Source organism: Bos grunniens, chromosome 26 (assembly GCF_055505025.1).
Source record: "Bos grunniens cultivar Pamir isolate PY7600 chromosome 26, Bosgru_T2T1.0, whole genome shotgun sequence".
Lineage (NCBI taxonomy): Eukaryota > Metazoa > Chordata > Mammalia > Artiodactyla > Bovidae > Bos > Bos grunniens.
Window position 1 is genome coordinate 44,516,261 of NC_141190.1, and position 12,380 is coordinate 44,528,640.

Consider the following 12,380-nt stretch of genomic DNA (forward strand, 5'->3'; position numbering starts at 1 on the left):
TCCATTCATCCATCCATTCCTCTCCATTCATCCATCCTCCCGTCCATCCATCCATCCATCACCACTCATCCATCCATCTCCATTCATCCATCAATCCATCCATCCATTCATCCACCCATACATTTATCCATCCATTCATCCATCCATCCATGTCCATTCATCCATCCATCCATTTATCCATCCACCCACCCATCCATCCATCCATTTATCCATCCACCCATCCATCCATTCATCCATCCTCCCATTCATCCACTCATCCATCCATCCACCCACCCACCCATCCAGCCAGCCATCCATTCATCCATCCATCTATCCATCTATTATCCACCTCTCTCCCTCCCTCTTTCCCTCTCTCCCTCCCTTCCTTCCTTCAGCCTTCTCCCTGACTGTCCCTGAGTAAAGTCCTGCCCTCCCTGAGGGATTAGGGAGCCACACAGGCTTGGACCCTGGGCCTGGCGATGGGTTAAAGGAGAGGAAGGTTAAGAACCACCACCTCCTACCCTTGTCAAGATTTAAACCAAAGCTAAAAGCATGCATTAACCTTCCAGCACCACTTGAAATCCAGCTTCACATTTAGTGGGAATTAAAGTAATTGATGAACTTGTACTTGAGATATAGTTTCCCATAAATAAAAAGCTACAAGCTCTAAAAATAACGCTCAGGTTTTTTTTTGTTTTTTTTTTTAATAAGGTAAAGATCAACATGCAACACACCCCAGGAGGCTCCACGTCAAGCAATTAGGAAGCTGGAGAGGATGGATAAATGAAAATGTTTATTCAAAAATCAATATATTTACCCTAAAAGGAGTCAGAGAACCACATGAGTAAAATCTGGTCCCACTACAGTCCCAAGGGTCACTCTGGGGTAAGGTAGCTTCCAGGCAATAAAGGGTTAAGATATGGATTTTTTTTTTTTTTTTTTTTTTTACTCCGAAGCTGAAGGAAGACCCCTGGGTGAGCTTTTCATTGTGTCGACTAAAAATGTTTTTAAAATCAATAAAACAGTGTATAAAAGGATCTTCTAAAGATCAAGTTAGTCCTATCCACAGCCAAGTGGGTTGTGGTGAGCGGCAGAAAAGACGGATGTATAAGCCTCCCTGGCTTTCTGCTAATGAGGCAGGAGTTTTTAGGTGATGCTTGACGCAAGTGGAAAAGCTGTTTCTAAAGAGTTCTAATTGCTTCTGCAGGAACAGATAGTAAAGACCCAGACCATCCCATCAGCTGAGACAGTAACTGAACACGTTCCCTGAACCCAAACAGTCCAACTTGTAAATTCTTGCAGTAAAATAGTAAGTGGAATAACAAAGATGCATTCAACAAACGTGCGTTGAGCTCATGATGTGACTCAAGGGCTAGGCTGTTCGCCACAGGGAGGCATATAAAGCTCACCTGGCATCATGGGGGTGCCCTCAGAGAGCTCTTTGTTGATACAGTGGCTTTCAAACTTTTTAACTGTGACCCATCAGAAGAGGATATATTACATTGTGATCATTCACGTGTACATTCATGTACTGTCTGGAAAAATAAATTCTTGAGACAGTGTTCATTTTTGCTTTGCATGATGCATTTCCCATTCTAGCTTATTTTACTGAAACAGAAAATGTGTTAGTTGCAACCCTCAAAACTGATCTCATGACACACTACTAACAGACGGTGACTGGAAGTTTGGAAATTTTGATTTAACAGAAGAGGTGAAAAGTGATTCGAGAGAAAGAAAGTGCCATGTGTGGCAGTAGAGATGAGAGCAGACCCTTCTGGCTGGGATTCAGGCAGGGCCTCATGGAGGAGGTGACATTTGAGCTGGGCTCTGAATGATGGAATGAAGCCTGCGATTTAGACAGGCTGAGTTGGGAAGAGTAATTATATTTGTGATAGTGTCTACATAATTATATTATTGCTATTAATGTAGTAAACAGTGTCTTTCTTTCCTATCCGTAGCTTTATTGGATCATCCCAGCAAAGTTGTGACAGAATTAGAGGAGGTCTTAGCTGTATTTTATCCATGGGGAAACTGAGGGGCAGAGGGGCAGAGGACTTTGTCCAAGGACATACCGCTCCTAGACTTGGGCAGAGCCCAGTTTGCCCTTGGGTCCGGCTAGCAGCAGCCCCCGTGGAGCTCCCACAGCAGGAAGGCACCAGGCTGAGATCTGCCTCGCTTCTGGTGACGGGAGGCTGGGGGTCACGTTTGAGAGTTATCGCTGGGCACCGACCCACACAGCTCTTCTCCTTAGCTCCTCTCTCAGTGGCTCTCCCTTCCCTTCCCCAGTGCTCCTGCTGGTGCCTTTCTAGCTGATGCCCCGGGTACCTCGGTGGGCATGAGGGGACTGTGTCCCCCTCCAAGAGACTGGGTTGGCTCTCCTGAGTCACAATCAGATGGCCCCTTTTCCAGGAGTCTCAGCTAGGAGAAATGAACTTGGTGACCTCAAGCACCCCACCTAGGCTCATGGTTAACTGTCCCCACCCTCTCTCCTCCTAGCCCCTGACCCGAAGCATCCCTGGCTCTCTGTGAATCTAACCTCCAGTCCAGAGGCCGGGGCTAAAGCCACATCTTTCTGGTCTCCCAAGTACAGGGTCTGCTCTCTCCCAGCTAGCAGGCTGAATCCCCAGCTTCATCTATTTGACTTCCTTTCTCTCAAGGAACTTACAATTTAATCAGGAGTCCCTAATAGTACACGCATTCTAAATTGCAATCATTTATTGCATCTAGCCTGGGGCTTTTCTGTCTGTTAGAAATATCAGGGTTATTTCCTTCTTTTAAGAGTTTACATTAAAAAAAAACTTTACAAATAATGTTTGCTGTTTAATGTTCTCCCCTGAAATATCAATCTGCAAAAATAGAAATCCTTTTTTACAATTCATCTTAAGGATAGAGTTCCAGTTTCTTATAATGTAATGGATGTACTGCAGATAATGGTGCAATAGTGCAAATGAAAGGCGCATATAATCAAAATGATAATGGGGCGTATTGTACTGCTTGTATAATAAAATCCATACCAATATGGAAATCATATCTCAGGGCAACATTCCTCTCTTTGATTTTTGTAATAATTGTACATGTAAGAGCAGGGCAGCGAGAAGTGGGGAGAACAAAGGCCTTTATTGCTTCATTAGGCAGCTGGCGTTCTGATGGTCCGGCCTGTCAACAGCCGTCCCTTAATTTCCAAGGGAAGCTTCTCCCCTGCCCGCAGAAATGATTTACCGTTCACGTCAGCTCCCTCCTCAGCCCTTTCTCTGCGAAGATTCACAATTAGACTAAGTGAGCTGTGATGGCCATTTTGATTGGCACCTTCTGCCTCCTGAGCTTCCGGGGCTCGGGGTGTGGGTTAAGATGGGAGCCAGGCCCCCAGAAGCTTTGGCCGGAAGAGGGGAGAAGGCCATGGTGGGGCATTATAGAGCCTTGGAGCTGGGTACTTTTCTGCCCCACTCCCAAATTCTTGCAGAAGTCACCCTGCCTTGGTTTACCAAGCCTTTGGTAAGATGTTCCATGCGACAGGCCGAGTGTGAAGAAGTCCACAGGAAGGGACAGAGGTCCTGGCCATATGGCCTCAGCGTGTAGATGATGGGTTAGTGCAGGCCAACGAACTTGGTGGGAAGACCATCCTGGAGTCAGCCAAGGTGGGTCTTAGTTTATGCAATGACTTGAGTATGACTTTGGCCTTGGCCTTGACGTCTCCCAGGTCCTCCGTGGCCATGTCCACTGCTCTTTCTACTATACTCAGGGCTCTCTCTGTGCATGTGCAGTCTGGGAGGGGAGAGGTAGAGAGGAGGATCTGATGGAAGGCCTGCATGGCAGCCTACAGAAGCTACGCTCTGGCAGGGTCTCAGTGAGCGGTGGGCCCACCTCAGTGTCTGTCCTGGTCCAACCTTGCCCCAGGCTCTCCTCACTAATCCTTCTTCTTTGGCTCCTGACCTCAGCCTACCCTGGTCCGACCGTCCAGGCTTTTATGTGACCTTTTGTTCATGCCTCTGCACCCTCCAGACTCGGGACGTGGATGACATGGCAACCCTGCCCTACAGGACCCATATGGGTTGGTAACATCTGCTTCCTCCTGGGCCAGCGTGGGGTGAAGTTAATAGCAGTCACTGCCAATTGCGGGGCATGATTTGGCATCATCCTGGTGGATTCTTCAACAGCCATTTCAGTGGGGTGCTTTGTTATCCCTTTTTCACGAATGAAGCTGCCATAGACGTCATGTGCAGGCTTTTGTGTGGACATCAACCCCTTTATGTAAATATAAAAGAGCTTGATTGCTGGATCATGTGATAAGAAAATGTTAAGTTTTGTAAGAAACTGTCTGCCATTGTGGCTGTGTCATTTTGCGTTCCCACCGGCAATCAGAGTTCTCACTACTCCATATGCTCGTCAGCATTTGATGGTGTCAAGATTCCAGATTTGGCCATTCTAACGGGTGTGTGGTGGTACCTCATTGCTGTTTTAATTTGTGTTCCCTGATGATTTGTGATGTGGAGCAACTCTTCACAAGCTTATTTGTCATCTGTATATCTTCTTCAGTGAGGTGTCTGTTAAGAGTTTTGGCTTGTTTTTAAATTAGGTTGTTTATTTTCTTATTGTTTAGTTTTAAGAACTCTTTGCATATTTTGGATAACTGTCCTTTATCACATGTGTCTTTTGCAAAAATTTTCTCCCAGTTCTGTGGCTTATCTTTTTATTCTCTTGACAGTGTTTTCACAGAGAAGAATTTTAAAATTTTGATGATGTGCCTCTTGTCAATTTTTTCTTTCATAGACTGTGCCTTTGGTGTCGTGTCTAAAAAGTCATTGCCAAACCTAAGGTTATCTAGATTTTCTCCTATATTGATTGACTATATGTGGTTCTATTTCTCTCTCTATTATATTCTATTGGTCTATTTGCTTATTCAAAGAAACTGACAGTGAAGAATTGATGCTTTTGAACTGTGGTGCTGGAGAAGACTCTTTCGAGTCCCTTGGACTGCATGGAGATCCAACCAGTCCATCCTAAAGGAGACCAGTCCTGGGTGTTCATTGGAAGGACTGGTGCTGAAGCTGAAACTCCAATACTTTGGCCACCTCATGCAAAGAGTTGACTCATTGGAAAAGACCCTGATGCTGGGAGGGATTGGGGGCAGGAGGAGAAGTGGATGACAGAGGATGAGATGGCTGGATGGCATCACTGACTCAATGCACATGAGTTTGGGTGAACTCTGGGAGTTGGTGATGGACAGGGAGGCCTGGGGTGCTGCGATTCATGGTGTCGCAAAGAGTTGGGCACGACTGAGCGACTGAACTGAACTGACACTGTCTTGATTACTGTAGCTTTATATAGTAAGTCTTTTAAAAATATTTATCTATTTAATTGGCTGCAGCAGGTCTTGGTAATGGCATACAAGATCTTCAGTTGTGGCATGCAAACTCTTAGTTGAGGCACGTGGGACCTAGTTCCTTGATCAGGGATCAAACCTGGGTCCTCTGCCTGGGGAGCTCAGAGTCCTAGCCACTGGACCGCCAGGGAAGTTCCCTATAGTAAGTCTTGAAGTCAATAGTGTCAGTCCTCTGACTTTTAAAGAAAGTTTTATTGATTTTTAATTGGAGGATAATTGCTTTACAGTATTGTGTTGGATCTGACTTCAATACTATGTTAGTTATTCTGGGTATTATGTTTCTCTATACAAATTTTAGAATCAGTTTGTCAAGACCCACAAAATATCTTGCTGGGATTTTGACTGAGATTGCACTGAAATTTCTAGATGAAGTTGGGGAGAACTGATATCTTGATAATATTGGGTCTTCCTATCCATAAGCATGGACTATCTCTCTGTTTATTTAGTTCTTTGATTTTGTTCATTGGAGCTTTATAATTTTCCTCTTATAAAAATTACACATATTTTGTTAAATATAAAACTAAGTGTTTCATTTTGGGGGAGCTAATATAAATAGTGGGCTTCCCTGGTGGCTCAGAGGTTAAAGCATCTGCCTGGAATTCGGGAGACCGGGGTTCGATCCCTGGGTCGGGAAGATCCCCTGGAGTAGGAAATGGCAACCCACTCCAGTACTCTTGCCTGGAGAATCCCATGGAGGGAGGAGCCTGTATTGTGCTTTTAATTCCAAAGTCCAGTTATTCACTGCTGTTAAAAAGGAAAGCAATCGATTTCTGTGTGTTGACCTTGTATCTGCAGACTATAACTGCTTATTAGTTTCAGAAGATTTTGTTTTTGTTGAGTTTTTGCATTTTCTACATAGATAATCAAGTCATCTGAAAATACAGTTTTATTTCTTCCTCCCCAATAAATATACCTTTGGTTTCCTTGTCTTATTGCATTAGTTATGACTTACAATATGATGTTGAAAAGAGTGATGAGAGGTGATATCTTTGCCTTGTTCTTAATCTTAGTGGAAAATCTTCAAATTTCTTGTTACTAAGAATGAAGTTAGCTGTAGGTTTTTGTAGCTGTTCTTCATCAAGTTGAGAAAATTTCCTTATATTCCTAGTTTACTAAGTTTTTAACATGAATGGGTATTGGGTTTTGTCAAATGCTTTTTATGCAGTTTTGACATAATCATGTTATTTGTCCACTTTAGCCTACTGATATGATGGACTGCATGGACTGACTTTTGGATGTTGGAGCAGCCTGGCATACCTGGGATAAACACCACTTGCTTATGGTGTGTAATTCTTTTCATTTATTGTTTGATTCAATTTACTGATTTTTTTTGAGAATCTATGTTCATGAGAAATATTGATCTGTAGTTTTCTTTTCATGTAATGTCTTTGTTTTGGTATTGGGGTAATGCAGATTTCATAAAACGAGTTACAAAGTGTACCTTCTGCTTATTTCTTCTGAAAGAGGTTGTAGAAAATTAATATATCCCTAAATGTTCAATAAGTTCACAGTGAACATAACTGTGTCTGGTGCTTTCTGTTTTTGAAGTTTATTATTTATTGCTTTAATGTCTTTCATAGATATAGGACTATTCAGATTGCCTATTCCTTTTTCTTGTGTGAGTTCTGGCAGATTGTGTCTTTAAAGGTTTCAGTCCTTGCATTTAGGTTATCACATTTCTGGGCACAGTGTTGTTCATAATATTTCTTTTATTATCTTTTTAATATCTATGGGATCTGTAGTGATGTCTCCTCTTTTATTTCTGATGTTAGTAATTTGGGTCCTCTCATTCTCTCTTTTTTTTCTTCCTGGCTAAAAGCTTGTTGATTACATTGATCTTTTCAGAGAATTAGCTTTTGTTTCCCTTGATTTTCTCTATTGATTTCTTGTTTTCCATTTCATTGACTTCTGGTCTAATTTTTATTATTTCTTTTCTTCTGCTTTTTTCTAGCTCTTCCTCTTCTAGTTTCCCAAGGTGAAAACTTAGATAACTGATATTAAATCTTTCTTCTTGTCTAGGGATATACATCCATTTGCCAACAAAGGTTCGTCTAGTCAAGGCTATGGTTTTTCCTGTGGTCATGTATGGATGTGAGAGTTGGACTGTGAAGAAGGCTGAACACCAAAGAATCGATGCTTTTGAACTGTGGTGTTGGAGAAGACTCTTGAGAGTCCTTTGGACTGCAAGCAGATCCAACGAGTCCATTCTGAAGGAGATCAGCCCTGGGATTTCTTTGGAAGGAATGATGCTAAAGCTGAAACTCCAGTACTTTGGCCACCTCATACGAAGAGCTGACTCATTGGAAAAGACACTGATGCTGGGAGGGATTGGGGGCAAGAGGAGAAGGGGATGACAGAGGATGAGATGGATGGATTGCATCACTGACTCGATGGACATGAGTCTCAGTGAACTCCGGGAGTTGGTGATAGACAGGGAGGCCTGGCGTGCTGCGATTCATGGGGTTGCAAAGAGTCGGACACGACTGAGCGACTGAACTGAACTGAGGGATATACATCTGATGCTATAAATTTCCCTCTAAGCACTAGTTACCTATATCTCACAAATTTTGACCAGCTCTGTTTTCATTTCCATCTAGTTCAAAATATTTTTTGTTTCTCTTGAGATTTCTTTGACCCATGTGTTCTTTCTTTCTTGACTAATATGCTGTTTAATCTCCACATATGTTGAGATTTTCCAGTTATATTTCTTTTTATTGCTTTCTAGTTTAACTCATTTGTGGTCTGAGAGCAGATATTATGTGATGCCAATTTATTTAAATTTTTTAAGGTGCTTCATGGTCCAGAATGTGGTCTATCTTGATAAACAATCCATGTGAACTTGAGAAGAATGTGGATGAAGTAGTCAATAGATGTCCATTATATCCAGTTAATTGATGGTGTTCAAGTATGTCCTTGCTAATTTCCTGCCTGCTGAATTTGCTCATTTCTGACAAATGGGTACTGAAGTCTCCAGCTATTCATATACTAGTGGATTCGTCTGTTTCTTTTTGCAGTTCTATCAGTTCTGGCTGCACATATTTTGATTTTCCTGCCTGCTGAATTTGCTCATTTCTGACAAATGGGTACTGAAGTCTCCAGCTATTCATATACTAGTGGATTCGTCTGTTTCTTCTTGCAGTTCTATCAGTTCTTGCTGCACATATTTTGATTCTGTATTGTTAGGAGCATACACATTAAGGATTGATATGTCCTCTTGGAGAACTGACTCCTTTTCTGTATGTAATGTCCTCTTTAACCCTGATAACTTGCATTGCTTTAAAGTCTTCTTTGTTTGAAATTACTATAGCTACTCTGGCTTTCTTTTAAGTTGTATTAACATAGTATATCTTTCTCCATCCACTTACTTTCAATCTATATGTGTTTTTATTAAATGGGTTTCTTATAGATGAAATGTACTTGGGTCTTCTTTTTTGATTAACTCTGATAATCTCTTTTATTTGATGCATTTAGACCACTGACATTCAACGTGTTTATTCATGTAGCTGAATTAATATCTACCATATGTACTACTTTTTCTATTTTTTGCCTTTGTTCTTTGTTCCTATTTTTATCTTTCACTATTTTTTATGCCTTTTGTGGTTGAGCATTTTATATTATTTCATTTTCCCTCCTTTCTTACTGTATTGGTTACAATTTGGGAATGGCCTTTTTTTTAATGGTTACATCAGTTTGCGATATACATTTATTTACCACTAATCCCAACCCACTTTCCTATAGCATTATATTGCTTTATGGGTAGTGTGGATACTTAATAATAACAAAATAATTCTAATTCAAATATATGTTTTAATTAGGATGATAAAGTAAAAGTGAAAGTTGCTCAGTCGTGTCTGACTCTTTGCAACCCCATGGACTATACAGTCCATGGAATTTTCCAGGCCAGAATACTGGAGTGGGTAGCTGTTCCCTTCTCCAGGGGATCTTCTCAACCCAGGGATCAAACCCAGGTCTCCCAAATTGCAGGTGGATTCTTTACCAGGCAAGCCACCAGGGAAGCCCCCAAATTAGGATGAGAGCTGTCATAATTCTACTCATGATGGGGATATAGTAGTTTTATACTCTAGTCCTCATCATTTAAAAAAATTGAGGTATAAGTGACATATTATATTAGTTTCAAGTAATATAGTTAGTCTCAGGTAATACAACATAATGATTTGATATATGCATACAGTTTACCCCTGAAAAACATAGGTTTGAACTGCATGGGTCCACTTATACAGAGATTTTTTTTTGCAACATATACTATCATATAAATATGTTTACAATCAGTGGTTGGTTGGATCTGCATTTGCAGAACCTGTGGTTGCAGGGTGCTAACTATAAGACTTGAGCATAAATGGATTTTGGTATCTGTGGCGGGTCCTAGATCCAGTTCCTGTGGACACTGAAAGATGACTGTATACTGTGCGATGATCACACAATAAATCTAAGTCAACATCTGTCACTATAGTTACAAAAAGGTTTTTTTTTTTTTTTCTTTTTGGTATGTGTGATAAGGACTTTTAAGATCTAGTCTCTTCAGTTCAGTTCAGTCACTCAGTTATGTCTGACTCTTTGTGACCCCATGGACTGCAGCATGCCAGGCCTGCCTGTCTCTCACCAACTCCCAGAGTTTAATCAAACTCATGTCCATTGAGTCAGTAATGCCATCCATCCATCTCATCCTCTGTCATCCCCTTCTCTTGCCCCCAATCCCTCCCAGCATCAGTGTCTTTTCCAATGAGTCAGCTCTTTGTATGAGGTGGCCAAAGTACTGGAGTTTCAGCTTTAGCATCATTCCTTCCAAAGAAATCCCAGGGCTGATCTCCTTCAGAATGGACTCGTTGGATCTCCTTGCAGTCCAAGGGACTCTCAAGAGTTTTCTCCAACACCACAGTTCAAAAGCATCAATTCTTTGGTGCTCAGCTTTCTTTATAGTCCAACTCTCACATCCATACATGACCACAGGAAAAACCATAACCTTGACTAGATGGACCTTTGTTGGCAAAGTAATGTCTCTGCTTTTCAATATGCTGTCTAGGTTGCTCATAACTTTCCTTCCAAGGAGTAAGTGTTTTAATTTCATGGCTATAGTCACCATCTGCAGTGATTTTGGAGCCCAGAAAAACAAAGTCTGACACTGTTTCCCCATCTATTTGCCATGAAATGATGGGACTGGATGCCATGATCTTAGTTTTTTGAATGTTGAGCTTTAAGCCAACTTTTTCACTCTCCTCTTTCACTTTCATCAAGAGGCTTTTTAGTTCTTCACTTTCTGCCATAAGGGTGGTGTCATCTGCATATCTGAGGTTATTGATATTTCTCCCGGCAATCTTGATTCCAGCTTGTGCTTCCTCCAGCCAAGCGTTTCTCATGATGTACTCTGCATATAAGTTAAATAAGCAGAGTGACAATATACAGCCTTGATGTACTCCTTTTCCTATTTGGAAGCAGTCTGTTGTTCCATGTCCAGTTCTAACTGTTGCTTCCTGACCTGCATACAGATTTCTCAGGAGGAAGGTCAGGTGGTCTGTTATTCCCATCTCTTGAAGAATTTCCCACAGTTTATTGTGGTCCACACAGTCAAAGGCTTTGGCATAGTCAATAAAGCAGAAGTAAATGTTTTTCTGGAACTCTCTTGCTTTTTCAATGATCCAACAGATGCTGGCAATTTGATCTCTGGTTCCTCTGCCTTACTAAAACCAGCATGAAGATCTGGAAGTTCACAGTTTGCATACTGTTGAAACCTGGCTTGGAGAATTTTGAGCATTACTCTATTAGCGTGTGAGATGAGTGCAACTGAGTGGTAGTTTGAGCATTCTTTGGCATTGCCTTTCTTTGGGATTGGAATGAAAACCGACCTTTTCCAGTCCTGTTGCCACTGCTGAGTTTTCCAAATTTCCTGGCCTATTGAGTGCAGCACTTTCACAGCATCATCTTTCAGGATTTGAAATCACTCAACTGGAGTTTCATCACTTCCACTAGCTTTGTTCATAGTGATGCTTCCTAAGGCCCACTTGACTTCACATTCCAGGATGTCTTGCCCTAGGTGAGTGAGCATACCATTGTGATTATCTGCGTCATGAAGATCTTTTTTGTATAGTTCTTCTGTGTATTCTTGCCACCTCTTCTTAATATCTTCTGCTTCTGTTAGGTCCATACCATTTCTGTCCTTTATTGAGCTCATCTTTGCATGAAATGTTCTCCTGCTATCTCTAATTTTCTTGAAGAAATCTCTAGTCTTTCCCATTCCATTGTTTTCATCTATTTCTTTGCCCTGATCACTGAGGAAGGCTTTCTTATCTCTCCTTGCTCTTCTTTGGAACTCTGCATTCAGATTGGTATATCTTTCCTTTTCTCCTTTGCCTTTTGCTTCTCTTCTTTTTCACAGCTATTTGTAAGACTTCCTCAGACAACCATTTTGTCTTTTTGCATTTCTTTTTCTTGGGGATACTCTTGATCACTGCCTCCAGCACAATGTCATGAACCTCCGTCCGTAGTTCTTCAGGCACTCTGTCTATCAGATCTAACCCCTTGAATCTATTTGTCACTTCCACTGTATAATTGTAAGGGATTTTGATTTAGGTCATACCTGAATGGTCTAGTGATTTTCTCTATTTTCTTCAATTTAAGTCTGAATTTTGCAATAAGGAGTTCATGATCTGAGTCACAGTCAGCTCCCAGTCTTGTTTTTGCTGACTGTATAGAGCTTCTGTATCTTTGGCTGCAAAGAATATAATCAATCTGATTTCAGTATTGACCATGTGTAGAATCTTCTCTTGTGTTGTTGGAAGAGGGTGTTTGGTATGACCAGTGCGTTCTCTTGGCAAAACTACATTAGCCTTGGCCTGCTTCATTCCATACTCCAAGGGCAAATTTACTTGTTACTCCAGGTATTTCTCGACTTCCTACTTTTGCATTCCTGTCCACTATAATGAAAAGGACATCTGTTTTATGTGTTAGTGCTAGAACGTCTTGTAGGTCTTCATAGAACTATTCACCAGCTTCTTCAGCATTAGTG